This window comes from Sapajus apella, unplaced genomic scaffold, assembly GCF_009761245.1.
Source record: "Sapajus apella isolate SASKATOON/1434 unplaced genomic scaffold, GSC_monkey_1.0 scaffold8, whole genome shotgun sequence".
NCBI classification, from domain to species: domain Eukaryota; kingdom Metazoa; phylum Chordata; class Mammalia; order Primates; family Cebidae; genus Sapajus; species Sapajus apella.
Window position 1 is genome coordinate 14,702,156 of NW_022436948.1, and position 19,118 is coordinate 14,721,273.

Genomic DNA, 19,118 nt, shown 5'->3' on the forward strand with positions numbered 1-19,118 from the left:
TTGTTGGCATTGGATAGACCCTCGCATTCACTGTTATGTGAATAGACACTTAAAACCATTTTGATGTAGTAAAAGAAAGTAACTAAATTTAGGTTACTAAAGAAAACTCCTGCTGAAATTTTTGACCCTGAGCTCCAAAGAGCATAGTATAAATGCTAGGTAAACTATTTTAGTCCTTTGTTCTGTAAATGAGTTCCTTTCTTTCTTCCATTGACTACTTTTTGGCACAGCTTCTGTTTTTAGAGCCAAAAAAAAGATGGGAACTGAAAATAAAGAAACAAAATCTTATCTGAAACACCTGAGCCTGTGAATCACGGTCTGCCTCCTGCATAGCCTGTGTGTAGCTGCTAAGTAATTTATGAATGAGGAAGCATAGACCAGATATGGCATCAACAAAAAAAACTAAGACTGATGGATTCTATTTCTAGTTCCAAACTGATGATGAAATGACTTCAGATAAGTCACTTTAACTCCTTTTTGGGGCTCTACTTGTAAAATAGGAAGAAACTCCTCATTTTTCTTGACAACGATATAAATACCTACTTAGCTTCTCACCTTTGTAGACTTCTCATTTAAGGCTTGATTGTCTTAATCTCTTCCTTTAGGCCAGGCTTGGTGGCTCAAGCCTGTAATCTCAGCATGCTGTAAGGCCAAGGTGGGTGGATCACCTGAGGTCGGGAATTTGAGACCAGCCTGACCAACATGGAGAAACCCTGTCCCTACTAAAAATACAAAATTAGCAGGGTGTGGTGGTGCATGCCTGTAATCCCAGCTACTTGGGAGGCTGAGGCAGGAGAATAGATTGAACCCGGGAGGCAGAGGTTGTGGTGAGCCAAGATCATGCCATTGCACTCCAGCCTGGGCCACAAGAGTGAAACTCTGTCTCAAAAAACAAAAAAAAAAAACCCCAAAAAAACCTTCTTTAATATTCAACCCTGTACAACAGCAATGGGATCCATGCTTTCCTTTGTGACAAAGGAACTCAGGACAATAATTCAAATGATTCAGCCTTAGTGCTGACCCCTGGTTGGGTTCTAGCTTTGTTCTGTGTGATCCATCCCTTTCCTCTGACCTCCTTCCAGTAACTGGATCCTCAGATTGTTTTATTACATCTGAGCCTCTCCTCTGGTTTTTGATCTGCCATGCCACTCCCTCTGAGACTAAGGTTCTGCAACAGACCATTTTTGTCCCTCCTGTCATATTTCAGCCCGAGTATCCAGTCTAGTTAAGTTCCAGCTCTTTTTGTCCATCTATCCCACTACTTCTTGAAAGACAACCCTTGAAGACCATTCTTTAAAAATTTTAAACATTGAAGAAACCTGCCCCCCAAATACTTGTAAAATGTCCATAAAATATAGAGAATAATGATACAACAAACATCTAGAGTATCATACCTGGTTACCACCACTACCGCTACCAAAAAAAAAAAAAAATTATCATTACCGTTGAAGTCCATGTCCCGTTCCTTTTTCTCTCTACTGAGACAAAACCACCCTGGCTGAATTAACTTGTGTTTATTTCTCTCTCTCTCTTTTTTTATTTTAGTTTTGCCAGACGGTATTTCCCTAAGTAACATATTATTTAATGTTGCATATTTTTGAACTTTATATACATAAAATTATAGGATATGTATTATGATATTTGCTTTTTTTGTCAACATTATGTCTCTGAATATTCATCCATGTTTTTACATTTACCTGTAATGTATTCATTGTCACAAGAAGGCAGTCTTTTCATTGCATGACTCTCACATAGTTTATTATCTCTGCTGTCCTTGATGAACATTTGGATTTTTCCTATTTTTATTATGAAAAGGACCGCTATGAATATACACTTGTCTTCTAGAAGAAGCACTTGCTGGTTGATACAGTCTTCAAAGAGGCTTGTCTCAATTTATAATCCCACCAGAAGGATAATTCCATATCCTTGCCAACTTTAGATTTTGACAGGCTCTTTAATTTTTGACAGTCTGGAAGTCATAATATAGTATCTAATTGTGGTTTAAATTTTTATTTTCTTGGTGATTAACAAAGCTGAGAATCTTACTTGTACTTTTTTGGTCCTTTGGATTTTCTCTTCTCTGAAGGCCTGCTTAAATTTCGTGTTGCAGTTTCCTATGAGTCATTTGCTTTTTAAAATGATTTGCAAAAGTTCTTTGCTCAGTTACTATTCCTTTGTCAGTAACACATAGGGAAAACATTTATTTCCAGTTTATGGGTTGTCTTTTTATTTTTGATATCTTTTAGGGAACAAAAATCTTTAATTTTAATGTAGCTAATTTATAATTTTTAAAAAGTGACTTGCATCTTAAGACAATTTTTCTGGCCTGGTGTGGTGTCTCCTGCCTGTAATCCCAGTGCTTTGGAAGGCCAAGGTGGCAGGATTGGTTGAGGTCAGGAGTGAGACCAGCTTCTGTGACATAGTGAGACCCCGTATCTCCAAAAAAAAAAAAAAAAGAAAAAAAAAGGGACTTTTTTCCCTTTTCCTAATATCACAGATATGTTGTCCTATATTTTGACTAAAAGTTTTATAGCTTTGCCTTTTATATTTAAGTCTTTAATCTATCTGGAATATTTCTATGCAAGAGGTTAAAAAGGGCTTTGATTTAATTTTTCCACACCAATAAGAATTGTTTAAGTCATGTTTATTACCAGTCTATTCTTTTCCCACTGGTGTGCAATGCCAGCTCTGACATAAATCAAGTTTCAAGTCTGTTTCACTGATCTGTTTGCTTTTCCCTATGATAATCCTATAGTGTCATGAATATGAAAGTTTTATAAGAATTATTGATATATGGTAAAGCAAGCTTCACTAACTTGTCTTAAAATGTCTTGGTTATCCTGGTTCTGTGTTTTCCATATGTATTTTGGAAATTTCTTTTGACAAGTTACATATACTCACATACACACAAATTCATTGCAACTTAGACTGTAATTGCCTTTAATCTATACATGAATTTGCAGAGAACTGATTTGTTTTATGTTGCTTCTTCTATTCCACGAACGTCGTATATCTTGTATAGCTCTCCATTTAATTAGGACTTCTTTGAAGTCTTTTAATAATTAACATGTCTATCATAGTCTTAGGCGTATTTTGCTCAATTTATTGCTAGGAATATACATACACATTTGCTGTGATTAATTATGATATGGGATTTTAATTGTGTGCACTTGAATTGTATTTGCATATTCTCAGTGCACTTCATCATTTTCATTCTGTGCTATGATAAACTATTAATATATTCATCTGGGAAGTCTCCATTAGGTCTATTTTCTTGCCTTCCCTCCCACTTTAATTGGATAGTCTTTATTTTTTCTTACTGGTGAATATACATTACATTAAAAAAATTAAATTATGAATGTGCTTTTTTTGTCATGTATATAACGATATAAATAAATTTACTCTATCTCTCTATATAGAGAGTAAATATCTTTTTCCACTAATGGCTTGCCATTTTACTGTTTTTTATTTCTGAATGAACCAAACTTTGGCATATATAAAAACACACACGCACGTAGACACATATATGATTTTTACATTGCTATTTGTAAGATTGGTCTGTAATTTTTTATTCTTGCCAGTTTTTCACATAAAATTGTGCCAGCTTTATAAAACGAATTGGGGAGTGTCTCTCTTTTTATTCTTAGAAACTTATCTTTTTATTACTTATTCCTGGAGCTTGCTAATCAAACTATGTGGAACTAATATTTTCTTTTCAGGAATTTTTTTTTTACTAATTCAATAAAAAATGTTAATAGGTATATTTATTGTTTTTTAGTTGTTCTTTAGGCCATTTTATAAAGTGTATATATATGCTTTATATACATATAAATATATAAGTATATACATTATATATGTGTATATATATATATATATTATTATTTTTTTTTTTAGATGAAGTCTTGCTCTGTCACCAGGCTGGAGTGCAGTGACATGATCTTGTCTCACTGCAACCTCCGCCTCCCGGTTCAAGTGATTTTCCTTCCTCAGCCTCCTGAGTAGCTAGGACTACAGGCACGCGCCACCATGCCTGGCTAATTTTTGTATTTTTAGTAGAGATAGCGTTTCACCATGTTGGCCAGGATGGTCTTAATCTCTTGACTTCGTGATTCGCCTGCCTTGACCTCCCAAAGTGGTGGGATTACAGGTGTGAGCCACTGCGCCTTGCTGTAAATTTTATTTTTCAGTGCTCTGCTCATGTCATCTGTTTTCATAATTATTAGTATTAAGTTATTATCTTTTTAATATGTGTAGCATCTATAATTTTGGTTAATTTTAATTCCAATATTATTTATTCTGCTCTCTCTTTTTTAGATTAAACTTGTTAGAGAGGGCTGCCAGTTTTATTATTTGAAATAACCAAGTTCTCACATCACCGTTACTTTCTATTATGTGTTTGCTTTCCTCTATTAGATGTTCTTATCTTTAGTTTCTCATCCTTTAGCACTCTTGGAATATATAGATAAATTTCAGCATTTTAAGTTTTCTATTATAATCACATGACTTTATAAATTTTGCAGTACATACCACTTTACCTGTATATCACAAGTTTTATGGGGCATGTGCTCTTTTTATCATTTCAATTCTAAATTTTTATGATTTCTCTTATGATTTATTCTTTGACCTATGAGCTATTAAATTTGTGCATTTAAATTACCAGACATATGGGGATTTTCATGTATGTTTTTGTCATTATAGGTAATAATTACATTGACTTTTGGTTGAAAAGTGATCTATATGAGATCAATTATTTGACATGTTTAAAGACTTTAGGTCAAAGAGATGGTCAGTTTTAATATATTTTTAAATAGAAATATTCTTCATGTTCTTGAAAAGAATATATTTTGAAGATATAGTGTTATATATATGCACATAAGATAATGTTTTGGGTAGTGCTCAATCTATATCCTTACCAATTTATTTTCTGTTTAATCTATTGTCAGAAAAACTATGTTAAAATATTATTTTATAGTGGTAGAAGTGCTTATTTTTTCTGTACTTCTCTGAATTTTTGCTTTACTTTATTTTATTTTTTTGAGATGGAGTCTAGCTCTTGTTACCCAGGCTGGAGTGCAATATGTGGTCTCAGCTCACTGCAACCTCTGCCTCCTAGGTTCAAGCAACTCTCCTGCCTCAGCCTCCTGAGTAGCTGGGGTTGCAGGCACCCCCCCGCGCCTGGCTAATTTTTTGTACTTTTAGTAGAGACGGGGTTTCACCATGTTGGCTGGGTTGGTCTTGAACTCCTGACCTCAGGCGATCTGCCAGCCTTGGCTTCCCAAAGTGCTGGGATTACAGGCGTGAGCCATTGAGCCCAGCCTGCTTTAAGTATTTTGAAGTTATGTTATTGCATCATAACACCTTTGACATTGATGCCTAAGAGAATTGAATTTATATACACATATATGTGTTTGGCTAGATTAGGGTTAATTTTCAATGAACAATCCTCAACTTTGCAAAAGATCTTTCCATTGTCTATTAGACATTTATATCAATGTACATTTGAGGTATACAAATAAAATAAAGCTTAAATAAGTGATATGTGTAGATCATTAGCTTTGTTCTTTGATGGTGGGAAGGGTTAGGTTTGCGCTTTTGTTGGATTCATTAAATAGAATTACTATCACTTTTTAAAAAACACATGATACATTCACTTGTTCATGACTCTGAGTCCATTTTGTCCTCAGAGGGGAAAAGCAGGATGCTGCAGACCATGAGTCAAGGATGGAAGAAGGAAAAGGGAAGGAACCACAGACTAGGAACCAGTTGGTTCACGTCTTATCAGCCTCCTTTTCCTTTTTGGCTTCTTGGTTCCTTAAGGAGGTAGGAAGAAGATGGGTTCTGAGAAAATTTCACTTTCAAGGGAAACATTGCTGCAGTTTCAACCATCATGCAAGAAACCCTTCAATAATATTATACAGGGTGTGGACATGAATAACATTAAATTTTGGACATCTAGACCAGCATTTTTGAAATCTTAGCTTGGTGGCACCATTTCATAAAGTCCATGTTACCTTTATTCCTAAACATATTCAGAATGTGATAGAAATTACCCATAGTTTTTGAAGATATGCAAAAACAATACATTTTAAACTGACAGAGCATAGTTTCTTTGGAAGTGCTTTATCAGGAATGAAAATGATGAAGTGTGCCGAGAATATGCAAATACAATTCAAATGCACACACAATTAAAATCCCAAGATGTGTTTTATGATAAATCATTTCACTGCAGTTGCAAGAATTAGAAATAGATATTCAAATTGATAATTATGATTATATGATTTTTAGAATAGCTAACAGTTTTCCATTTCATCTGCTCTTTGAAATAAAAAGAAGAATATAATATCTTAAAACCAATCTATAAAAGGGAGATGGTATTTCAAATGTACGGGAAACTTTTCTTTTCTCTTCAGGAGTCTTCTGTACCTTGAGAAAACCGCAAATTGAATTTTTAAAAAAGTCCTATCTGCCAGCCCCACCTCCCAACCTCAGAATAAACTCCGAAACTTGTTTCAGTTCCAAAAATATTTCCAATACAGGCCTTAAAGAATGAGAGTAGGATCGCATTGGGATAAATACCTAATGTAGATGACAGGGTGATGGATGCAGCAAACAACCATGGCACGTGTATACCTATGTAACAAGTCTGCACGTTCTGCCCATGTACCCCAGAACTTAAACTATCATTTAAAAGAAAAAAAGAATGAGAGTAGGTGCTGTATGCTCCCATCACAATGCAAATGTCCTGTTGGAAGTTAAACCACTTCTAACCAATCCCTTCGGTGAGCAAGCCCTGAACTGATGAAATCACCTTATGATGAATGTGTGTGGAGGGCTGTGTTAGAGGAAAACTGTTATGAATTTTTGATTTAGACATTTATCATCAGCTAGGCTATTTGTTGTCTGCTTTCTGTTGCCTGTTCAGCTTGAAGGAATAACTCAAGCTGAGCAGATGATCTTCCAATTCAGAAATCATGTTGATTGCACATGTGATGGCTTTGCAGGGGTTCATGAGGGAGAGTCAGATGTTAGGATTATCCTTCATCTGCTGGTCCAAGCTTATTTTAATTTTTATTTTTTTTGGGTTTAATGAATGAAAGAGAAGAAATGTTCATGTTTTCAAATGTAGGTTTCATTATTCAGATATAGTGAGGCAAATGTGTTAGCAGATGACTGCCATTGAAAAGATGACTTGTTATAGATTTCAAGCAGAGGGACATGCTATGCCCCAGGGACTTGGGGCACCCGGAGAAGCATGAGGGTTTGTCAGGAGGCAGAGGGAGAGAGGGGAAAACATGGGCAAGAATCTCTACTGTGGTTTCCACAGGAAAGAGCAGGTGAGGGAGGGTAAGCCGGCTTAGAATTGGTTCGTTTGAATAATTTCAGCAGGTTTTGAGGTGCAGAGAATGTCCTCACTTGTCTAGTACCTGGCTCTGGGGTGATTAGGGCAAAGAAATAATGGCCTAGAGTGTCAGAGCCCAATAAAAGAGGTGGTTGAGAGGCATGGGCTCTCTTGCCTCTCAAGAGATTGGTTGGTTTGCATAGGATTGGTTGGTTTGCATATGAAAGGCAATATGTTTGCAAGAGAATCCTTTACTATTTCTAGTAATTGGGGAAGTGTTGGGGAGGAGAGGGTGTGTGTGTGACAGTGCCTTCAAGATTAGCAAGGCCCCAAGATGTCAAAGCATCGGAAATACATGGTTAATATGATGTTGCAATGAACAAGTGTTGCCCTTCCCGTGGGTGCTTTGTAAGGCTTCATACAATTGTCCAAGGTTGACTGGACCCATGGTAGTCCCATGTCCTGGACAAGGGAGACTGTGTGGACTTGCATCTTGCTCCCGCACCTCGCTCTGGGTAGTGGATTCTGCCAAAGACTTTGTTTAAGTCTGCACTTTACCTCTTTGAGTTTCATCTATGAAATTTGGACAAGAGCTGCCCTATCTATGGAGAATGAATTAGAAAACAGCCAGGAAGAAGGATTTAAAGCAAAAGATATTGATTGTACTTTGCAAGTGTAATTCGTGATTACTTAATAGGGAAAAGAAGCAGATACTTCAAAAGAAGCATAAACGAAAACGAGAACAACATACTACCAACAATGAAATTACATCGGTCTTTTTTAGTTTCTGATTTAAAGCATACAGAATAGGCATGGTTTCATTTAGCATTCCCAGACTCAGAATAATGGCTCTGTGTTAAGGTCATTCAGAGAATCTGGTGATCCTGTAACTGTTGAGATGTTGGGCAATTCTATTGCAATTCTTAATCAAATTATTGCAATGCAGTATCTGTGTGTTCTTGCCTATTTTTTTCATTGAGAAATTTCCCCTCATGCCCTTGAGCATTTCAGGTTCCCTCAAAAGAGTTTACACAACGTTGTTTACCTTTATGCCAGGGACAAAGTTCTAGAGAGATCCTGATTATACAATTTACCAATCCAATGTAAAAAAATAAAAGCTTTCTCTTGGCTGGGGATCCTCCATGCCAGCTTGATTTATTTCCTTATGTGCCTGGTGTATAACTAGTTAATACCTGCCCAGTGTGCCAGATTTTAAAATAGAGGCAGTGAGGCTTTCTGTAAGATTATTGTAGGTTCTAAGAAGCAAATGTAAACAAGGCATAGAGGTGATTGCATTTGTGTTTTGAAGACCTCAGCAACCAGAGACAATTGAAATATACTATCGACAGGAAGGAAAAAGAGATGTGTGCATTTATAAGTCAGAATTAGAAATGAGTCTCCTGAATAAAAGACAGGAAGCTGAAAACGCTTGTGTACAAATGCCACCTCTCTTGAGAATATGCCTGTTGTTCCTGTATACTATTCAAAAAGTAGAATCCACCATCTCCTTCTATAAGAAGGTCACAGGCACCAGCTAAGTGATGACACTGAAACTCTCAGAAGCTTCAAATTTCTCTAGAAATGCAAAATAATGCTCTTTAGTGGAGATAGTAAAATAAAGATGCTTGCCAATTCCCCAGTTTTAAGTGTACACTTTGCACTTTAATCCCAGGAACAATATCACTCAGTGAAAGGTATTATTCTCAGTAAATAGAGAAACTTAAAACATAAAAACCAATGATGAGGCTGGGTGCAGTGGCTCATGACTATAATCTCAGCACTTTGGGAGGCTGAGGTGGGAGAAGTGCTTGAGGCCAGGAGTTCAGGAGCAGCCTAGGTAACATAGTGAGACCACCGTCTTTAAAAAAAAACTTAAAAATTAGCCGGGCGTCATGGTGCCGCCTGTAGTCACAGCTATCTGGGAGGTTGAGATGGGAGAATTGCTTTAGCCTAGGAGTTTGAGGCAGCAGTGAGCCATGATCCTGCCACTGCACTCCAGCCTGGGTGACAGAGTGAAACCCTGTCTCAAAACAACAACAAAAAACCAATGGTGAGATTTACCTTACCCAAAGAAGAGCAAAAATCCTGTGCAAAATGAAGATTAAAAGCCTGATGCCCTCTTTGTGCAAACATTCGGCAATCCCCATGCAATAGACCTTAGACTCTGTGGAGTTCTTCACCAAATGGCTGCTTTACATTGCTAATATCCAGTGTGTGCCTTAAAGGTCTGTGAATGTTCTAAGTCCCTCTTTCCATAAGACTTTGGAAATCTTGAATTAACCAAATATTTGGTGGGGACAGTTCCAGGTTCCTTGAGAGAATCTGGGTCCTACTTATTATTAGAGAGAGTCCAAGAAACTGATATAGTTGGTCCTCAGGTGGATGATAGCGTAGGGTGGCCGTCTCTGGGTTTAACAGTAGACCTGGTTCTCAGCATAGGCAGGGGACGTGGACTTTCCAGCGGTATTCTTTATCATCTCCTAGGACTTTGGTCAGATGTGGACTCTCTCCTTCTCTAACCCTCATGTTCTCATTCGTGTTGAAGTGGCTCCTTATCCTCACTGGGACATCTGCTCCCATAGCTCTGCTCTCTTGTCTGGAATCTTCACCCCAGTCTGCCTCTGTTGTGCCTCTACCCAGCCTGGACCTCGTGGCTCCTTTGCATGGTTTCCTTGCTGGCACCTTAGCATCCCTCACTGTCCTTAGCTCTTCACTGTCCCCATTTGTCACATTCATGTCTGGATACTTCTTACGGAACCCTTTCTCATGCCATTTCTGGGTGCCAGGACCTCATAGAGGAAGCTGAGAAACAGTGCTGAGGGCTTGCAGGTAAGTTCGAGTTGTCTGGGTGTCCAGTTCCTTCTGCGGTTCAGCAATCCTCTTAATTAGCTGTCAATCCTCAGCTCTCCTTTCCCTGCAGAAAACCCTCACTGCTTATTTTACTGAGATGATCAAGTCCATCTAATGAGAACTCCTCTCATTTTTTCTTATTTCATTTCTAAAGTTCTCTGAGTGTTGGGATAATATTTTCGAGGTATTAACCTCTATCAACTTTTTTTTCCCCTTCCATCATTTCCTTCCTGTCCATAGAAGTGGTAAATTGTCTCCATGTTTGTTATCTCAATGGAGGGGTAGGACAGGGTAGGTAGGCCTTAATGGTTTTTGTTTCAAATATTCTGAGCTCTTAAGAAAAAGTGGGCAACTGAGAACGGACTCAATAGTGGGGAAAAACATGAAAGAAGAATTCTCATCCCTGTCCCACTTCAGCCCTTCCCCAAACTAGAAGTTTCCTCTGGGATGATGTGAGAACAGAGGCTCCACTCTTCGTAAATCCTAGAGAGAGTGCACCTGCTGCCTTGTCTAGCAGAACTGCAGCGAGAAATTGGACTCAGTGTATAGCAGATGGGCCCTTAGTCTAGTAGAGATTATTGCATCCCTGGTGTGGCACAAAGGTGGTAGGGAAAGTCCCTTGCCACTGGCATTATATGGAAACAGCAGAAAAGCCACCAGACTTGAAGCCACCATGAGCAGAAATAGGCATGGCTTGGCAGAAAACGTCCCAGACCAATATTTCAGCTCCCTTCTCCCCAGCCATGTTTCAGAATTCTGTTAGCACCCCAGCACCTTGACAGAACTCTGAAGAAGAAAGCAGGAAGGCAAGAACCAACTGGGATAAAAATTTCCAACAACCCAGTGGAATGGGGGCTTATGATAGCAATTAGGTTGAGTTATAGAAAAATACATTATTTGTTGCCTGCCTGAGTTAAAGACTGATATTGAGACACACTTCATCTCTGTCTTTAACCACCTTCATTTTTTTCACATTAGCAAGTGTTTTATTGCCTTATGTTTGATTTCAGTTTCAAGAATAGCATGCCATCATCCTTTTTTAAAACATTTATTTATTATACTTTAAGTTCTGGGGTACATGTGCAGAACGTGCCAGTTTGTTACATAGGTACACACGTGCCATGGTGGCTGGCTACATCCATGACCCTGTCATCCACTTAGGTATTTCTCCTAATATTATCCCTCCCCGATTCCCCCACTGCTCTCCCTCCCCTAGCCCCCCACCCCCTGACAGGCCCCAGTGTGTGATGTTCCCCTTCCTGTGTCCATATGTTCTTATTGTTCAGCTCCCACTTATGAGTGAGAACATGCAGTGTTTGGTTTTCTGTTCTTGTGTCAGTTTGCTGAGAATGATGGTTTCCAGCTTCATCCATGTCCCTGCCAAGGACATGAACTCATCCCTTTTCATGGCTGCAGAGTATTCCATGGTGTATATATGCCACATTTTCTTTATCCAGTCTATTATTGATGGGCATTTCAGTTGGTTTCAAGTCTTTGCTATTGTGAACAGTGCCACAATAAACATACATGTGCATGTGTCTTTATAATAGAATGATTTATGATCCTTTGGATATATAGCCAGCAATGAGATTGCTGGGTCGAATGGTATTTCTATTTCTAGATCCTTGAGGAATCACCACACTGTTTTCCGCATGGCTGAACTAATTTACACTCCCACCAACAGTGCAAAAGTGTTCCTCTTTCTCCTCATCTCCTCTAGTATCTGTTGTCTCCTGATTTTTTAATGATCGCCATTCTAACTGGTGTGAGATTGGTATCTCAATGTGGCTTTGATTTGCATTTCTCTAATGACCAGCGATGATGAGCTTTTTTTCATATGCTTGTTGGCTGCATAAATGTCTTCTTTTGAAAAGTGTCTGCTCATATCCTTTGCCCACTTTTTGATGAGTTTGTTTTTTTCTTGTAAATTTGTTTAAGTTCTTTGTAGATTCTGGATATTAGCCCTTTGTCAGATGGATAGATTGCAAAAATTTTTCCCATTCTTTTGGTTGCCAGTTCACTCTAATGATAGTTTCTTTTGCTGTGCAAAAGCTCTTAAGTTTAATTAGATCCTGTTTGTCTATTTTGGCTTTTGTTGCCATTGCTATTGGTGTTTTAGTCATGAAGTCCTTGTCCATGCCTCTGTCCTGAATGGTATTGCCTAGATTTTCTTCTAGGGTTTTTATGGTGTTAGATCTTATGTTTAAATCTTTAATCCATCTGGAGTTAATTTTTGTGTAAGGTATAAGGAAGGGGTCCAGTTTCAGTTTTCTGCATATGGCTAGCCAGTTTTCTCAACTCCATTTACTAAATAGGGAATCCTTTCCCCATTGCTTGTTTTTGTCAGGTTTGTTGAAGATCAGATGGTTGTAGATGTGTGGTCTTGTTTCTGAGGCCTCTGTTCGGTTCCTTGTTGTCCTAATATTTCCAACATCTACCAAGCCTTCACTGCATCTATCCATTTCTTGTATTAGGTCATTTCAAGTCTCAAGGGGCACATGTCTAACTCAGAGTACCTAAGACAAGAGGGTAAGACTGTTGACTCATGGAAAGCAAATCAACATACAGATTCCTTCATCAAGAAAGTCCTTCTCAGAAAAAAATGTTGGCTCAACTAAACAGTGTGCTTAGTGACATAGTTGATCTACTGCATGGTTAAATTATGTTTTGGTATAAGCTCCTGACCTCATCAGGGACCAGTAACAAATAATATGAGGCCCAGTATTTTGAGTAGCTCCACTATAGGGGATCGCTGTGGTCTGAATGTATGTGTCCCTCCAAAATTGATATGTTGGAACACAAACCCCAAGGTGATGTTATTAAAAGGTAGGGCCTTTGAGAAGTGACTAGGTCATGAAAGCTTCACCTTCATGAATGAGGCTAACACCACTATAAAAGGGATGGAAGGAACTAGCTGCACCCCTTTTTGCCCTTCCATCTTCTGCCATCTGAGGATACACACAGTGTTCCTCTCTTCTGCCAGGTGAGGATGTGGGAACAGGGTGCCATCTGGAAGCAGAGAACAGCCCTCACCAGACATAGAATCTGTTGGTGCATTAATCTTGGATTTCCCAACCTCCAGAACTGTAAGATATAAATTTCTATTTTTGTAAATTACTTAGTCTCAGGTATTTCGTTATAGCAGTACAATCAAACTGAGGCTGAGATATAAAACAGATATGGTAGGATTTCTGCTCCGAAGAGCTCACATTTTAATTGAAGAAACATAATGTGAAATTTTAAAGCAAGAATAGCAACAACTAGATCACAAGATGATAAACATGTGGGTCAGTAAAAAGAATAAAGGAATTAAAATGCCTCTAAATGGTTAGTCCAATTCTCTAAGTTTTGCAGATCAAGAAACAAAGCCTTGGATGGGCTATTTTAAGCAAGTCTTAATAAGGCAAAAATGTTTCCATGGAAACAAAATGTTAGAAGTACATTTTAAAATATGACCAGACGTTAACTGTGATTTGAACATTCACAACAGTTATAGGTGAGCGTAGGTTCCACAAGGAAGCTTTCTGATCTTTATTTGTAGATTTAATAAAATCCTAATTTTTTAAATTTTGTTTTTTGAGACAGAGTCTGACTCTGTCATGCAGGCTGGAATGCAGTGATGCGATCTCAGTTCATGGCAACCTCCACCTGCTGGTTCAAGCAAGTCTCCTGCATCAGTTTTCTAAGTAGCTTGGATTACAGGCATGTGCCAACATGCCTGGCTACTTTTTGTATTTTCAGTAGAGATGAGATTTTGCCATGTTGGGCAGGCTAGTCTGCAACTCCTGGCCTCAAGTGATCTGCCAGCCTTAGCCTCCCAAAGTGTTGGGATTATAGGCATGAGCCACGGTGCCAGGCCCAAAAGTTTATATGATAAAAGATAACATTAACATATAAATAAAATATATTTCCGCAGTCGAGTCATCTTTTCTCTACTTAAAAATTCTAATTTGCCAGGTGTGGTGGCTCACACGTGTAATCTCAACACTCTGGGAGGCGAAGGTGGGAAGATTGCTTGCATCCAGGAGTTTGAAACCACCCTGGGCAACATAGCAAGACCCCATCTCTAAAAGAAATTAAAAAGTGAAAACCTAGCCAAGTGTGGCAGTGTGTGCTTGTAGTTCCACTTACTTCAGAGGCTGAGTCAGAAGGACTACTTGAGCCCAGGAGGTTGAGGTTACAGTGAGTTATGATTGCACCACTGTGCTTCAGGCTGGGTGACAGAGCAAGACTCTGTCTCTCTAGAAAAAACAAAACAAAACAAAACATTCTAATTTATCTTATTAAAAAAGGATTGTAAATCCTTAAGAAAGACTTTCTGAGTGGCTATATTTTCTTTGAAGGGCCTCTCAGTATACGTAGTTTACAGCAAGGCTTTCAAACATTTATTTGTTTCTTACAAATGCAATTTTAAGTAGTCTGACAATCATTCATTTTCTGATCTATTATCAACAAGAGTAGACTTACTGCACCAGCCATTAATAGAGCTGATTATAAATATCAAATTTTATGTGCCAGATTTCTTGAACTGTCACCTTTTAGAGACATGTGAGTTAAATCAGCAGAGTGCTGTGGAATTAGAAAAAGAACCAAAGACATCTTTAGTAACAAGGTACATAATTTGACAGTATAAATGTATGCTATTGCAGACAAAGGAGAAAGAAAAATCTTTACTCCAAGACAAAGTGAACACTGTTGTGATTCATGGTCTTCCTGACAAAATATTTGATCTGCTTGGGTGCACATGAGATGGGTCACAGCTGGCAAGAGACAGAGACACTAGCACAGGAGTATCCTAACACACTGTTACAAATGTGTTAGAAAAACCACCCGATTTACGATTCTCCTCTCTATTAGCTCCATCCCCGTCTCTGAGCTGAGGGAACACAAACTAAAACTCACACATCAAAATGAAATCCCAAGGAAACCTAAGTAAAATGTAAACAAAACAATAACGCCTGAAAAACACAGCAGGTCCAACAGTCATGGTAAAGAAAGGCCAGATACTTTTGTTCAAAAGCTGTTTGTTTTGCTCAATTGCACTTTGAAATATTCATTAAAAAAGGTTTTTTTTTTTTTTTTTTTTACCCTTTAGGGCTTCTTTGGAGGAAATGTATGCAAAGGAAAACAGAACAGATGAAGAAGGCGGAAGAACCACGATGGAGAGATTTACAAGCTGATTTGTTAAAATGATCTTTTTTGATTGGAGATGAACTGTGGATAAATGAACACTGCCTGTGAGTGGCTTTTCTTTTTTTCTTTTTGCACTTTCTAATCCCCTCGGAGATACGGGTTTCTAGAGGTCTCTCTCTTCAGATTATAATGAGGCTAAGGCAGAGAACGATTGCAGAAACTTATATGAGCATTACTGTTATTATGGACTGAATTCTATCACCTCAAATTCATATGTTGATTCTCTAATTCCCACTGTGACTGCATTTTCAGATAGGACTTTAATGAGAGAATTAACGTTAAATAAGGTCATAAGGATAGGGCCCTAACTCAATAGGACTGGTGTCCTCATAAGAGGAGAGAGGGTCGCAAGTGCACAGAGGAAAGGCCAGATGAGGACACACCTGCAAGCCAAGGAGAAAGGCCTCTGGAGAGATGAAACTTACTGACAGCTTGATGTTGGACCTCCAGTATCCAGAGCTGTGAGAAATACCTTCCTGTTAAGTTACCCTGTCTGGGGCACTTTGTTACAGCAGCCCTAGCTAACTAAGACAATGCCATAGCTGTTCAGTAAGACAAGTACTAAAACTGAGAGTAAGACTTAAGAAACTTAAAAACAAAAGCAATTTGCTTTATGTCTCTTGAACTGATAATATAATATTGAGATAAGTATTTTGTATGCTTTTAAAAATGTTCACTTTCCCAGTAATTCAATTTTCTTTCTTTCTTTCTTCTTTTTTGAGACGAAGTTTTGCTCTTGCTGCCCAGGCTGGAGTGCATGGCACTATCTCGGCTCACTGCAAACTCCCCCTCCCTGGTTCAAGTGATTCTTCTGCCTCAGCCTCCTAAGTAGCTGGGATTACAGGCATGTACCACCACGCCCAGCTAACTTTGTATTTTTAGTAGAAATGGGGTTTTACCATATTGGCAGGCTGGTCTTGAACTCCTGACCTCAGGTGATCTGCCTGCTTTGGTCTCCCAAAGTTCTGGGATTATAGGCGTGAGCCACCATGCTTGGCCTCATTTTTCTTATATTTTATGCAAGTATAGCTCTGTGATGGATTGGAAAAAAAAAATCTGCTCCTTCACTGTAGGTTCAGGTTTGGAAAGAAACTGATTCCCCAATTCTCCTCTGTGTTCTGAGTCAGACATAATTAAATACTGTTTTCTCTGTTCTGAGCTGAAGTAGATAGTAGAGACCAAAGTTGGGTTGACTTGCATCTTACCTAATCAGATTTTCCTTGAGCAAGCGCCCAGAATTTGATGATCACGTATCTTGTATTAAATCATCTCTCCCTTCTGTTGAAAAAATGTCATGTGAGAATAAGAAGCCGATTAATTTCCTCTTAGGTCAGTTATTTTGAAGCTTTCCTTAGCCTCGATGCAGCAACAAGCTGAACTCAATAGAAGATTTTTTTTTTTTTCACAGATTTGTTTCAAGCCACAAGAAAAGGGAAGCTCTAATAGAGTTTGGGTTTAGCTGCATATATCAAAGCAATCCAAATAATAGTGGCTGAGTGTGTGATTACCCTTTTAAATGGCAAAGAAGTTTTGGGATAGTCAGGCCATACTTTGTGGAGCAGCTCAAGAATGTCAAGATTGACTTTTGAAATTCTTTAGATTTTTCTTTCATTTTCAGTTGTAATATGTCTGCTGCAGTTACCGCCATCGTAGCTGCATTGCAAATTGGAGAGAAGAGGAAACCACAGAGGACAAACCTACTGTACGCCAGCTGAGTCTACCCCAGTTGAAGGTGCTTCCTGGTAGCCTGGTGAAGAAATGCTACTTAATTATCATTGGCTAGAACTGTGTCACACAGCTATGCGTAACTACAATGGATGCCGGGAAATGAGGGAGTGTTGTTTTTGTTTGGTTTTAGGTAGACACACTGGTTCTGTTTGTAAAGAGGAAGGCAGAGTAATGATTGAGAAGGAAGCTGGCACTCTCTGCCACAAATTCATGCAAACAAAGAGTGTGTCTTCTATATCAAGAAGTGAGCCGCTTGACTGTGTTGCTAAATAGAGAGAAATTCTCCTTACCTGACCACCTTTCTGGACAGGCTGATTGGGGATAAGAGAGGACAGAGGCAATGAGTCCCATATACGCCTCTTCATAGAAATCAGATTACAGAAGGAAGAGAGTGTTGTGAAAGTTTCATGCTTCTCTGAAAGCGTTAGCATGTTTCTTTTTTTCCTCATCTTTGGTTCTCAGCAGTTTGCAGTTTTTGCCATAATATGCCTTGGTGGGGATTTTCCTCTCTCCCTCCCTCCCTTCCTCCCCCTTTCTTTCTCTCTCTCTTTCTTTTCTTTATTTCTCTCTCTCCTTCTTTCTTTCTTCCTTTCTTTCCCTTTCTTTCTTTCTTTCTTTCTTTCTTTCTTTCTTTCTTTCTTTCTTTCTCTCTCTCTCTCTCTCTCTCTCTCTCTCTCTCTCTCTCTCTCTCTCTATCTCTTTCTTTCCTTTTCTTTCTTTCAAGATGGAGTCTCACTGTGTCACCCAGGCTAAGGTGCAGTGGTGTGATCTCAGCTCATGGCAACCTCTGCCTCCTGGGTTTCAGTGATTCTCTTGCCTCAGCCTCCTGAGTAGCTGCGGTTATGGGTGCATGCCACCAAGCCCAGCTAATTTTTGTATTTTTGGTAGAGATTGGATTTCACCATGTTGGTCAGGCTGGTCTCGAACTCCTGACTTCGTGATCTGCCTGCCTTGGCCTCCCAAAGTGCTGGGATTACAGGCGTGAGCCACCGCACCTGGCCAGTGTGGATTTCTTAGTGATTGTCTTGCATGTGGTTTGCAGAACTTGAGTCTATGGCTGCCTTTCAGTGTCAGAAAAGGCTCATTCATAATTGCTTCAAATATTTCTTCTTTGTTCTCTCTTCCTTTGCCTCCTGGGACTCCACTTACACATGCTTTAGGCCTCTTTACCTTTATCCACAGAGCAATTCCCCTCAAGTATTTTCTTTTTTTCCCTGTCATGCTTCAATAATAGTTATTTTTACAATGCGCAATATAAGTTCAATAATCGTTTCTTCTATTTATCTAATCTGGTGTTAACCCTATTTCTTGGAGTTATTAATTTCAACTAATGAATTTTTTATTTCTAAATTTTATGAATTGATTCTTACTATATTTCAATTCTTTGATAAAATTCCCCATCTTGCTATCAACTATTCTTGAACACATCAATCACATTTATTTTAAAGAGCTGTGGGTATCTTTCTATTGTCCATTTTTTTCCTCCTCTCTCTTTTTTATAATTACTTGGTTCTATTTCTTGGCATGCCCGGCATTTTTTGATGGCAGGAGGATGGCTTGAGCCCAGGAGTTCAAGACCAGCCTGAGCTACCTAAAGAGACGTGTCTCTGCCAAAAATTAGAAACATTAGTCGAGTGTGATGACAGGCACCTGTGGTCTCAGTTACTCAGGAGCCTGAGGCAGGGAGATTGCTTGAGGCCAGGAAGTCAAGGCTGCAGTAAGTTTTGTTTACACCACTGCACTCCATCCCAGCCTCGATGACAGAGCAACACCCTGTCTAAAAATGAACAAACAGAAAAAGAAAAGTAGCCCATAAAAATAACAAAATAAAAAGGAATACAGTGCAACAACTACTTATATAGCATTTGCATTGTATTAGGTATTATAAATAACCTGGAGATGATAAATCACAAGGAAGCAGAAGGATCTGCATAACTTACATGCAACTACTATGCCATTTTCTGTAAGGGACTCTTAAGTCCCTTGCATCCACAGGTATCTTTATTGA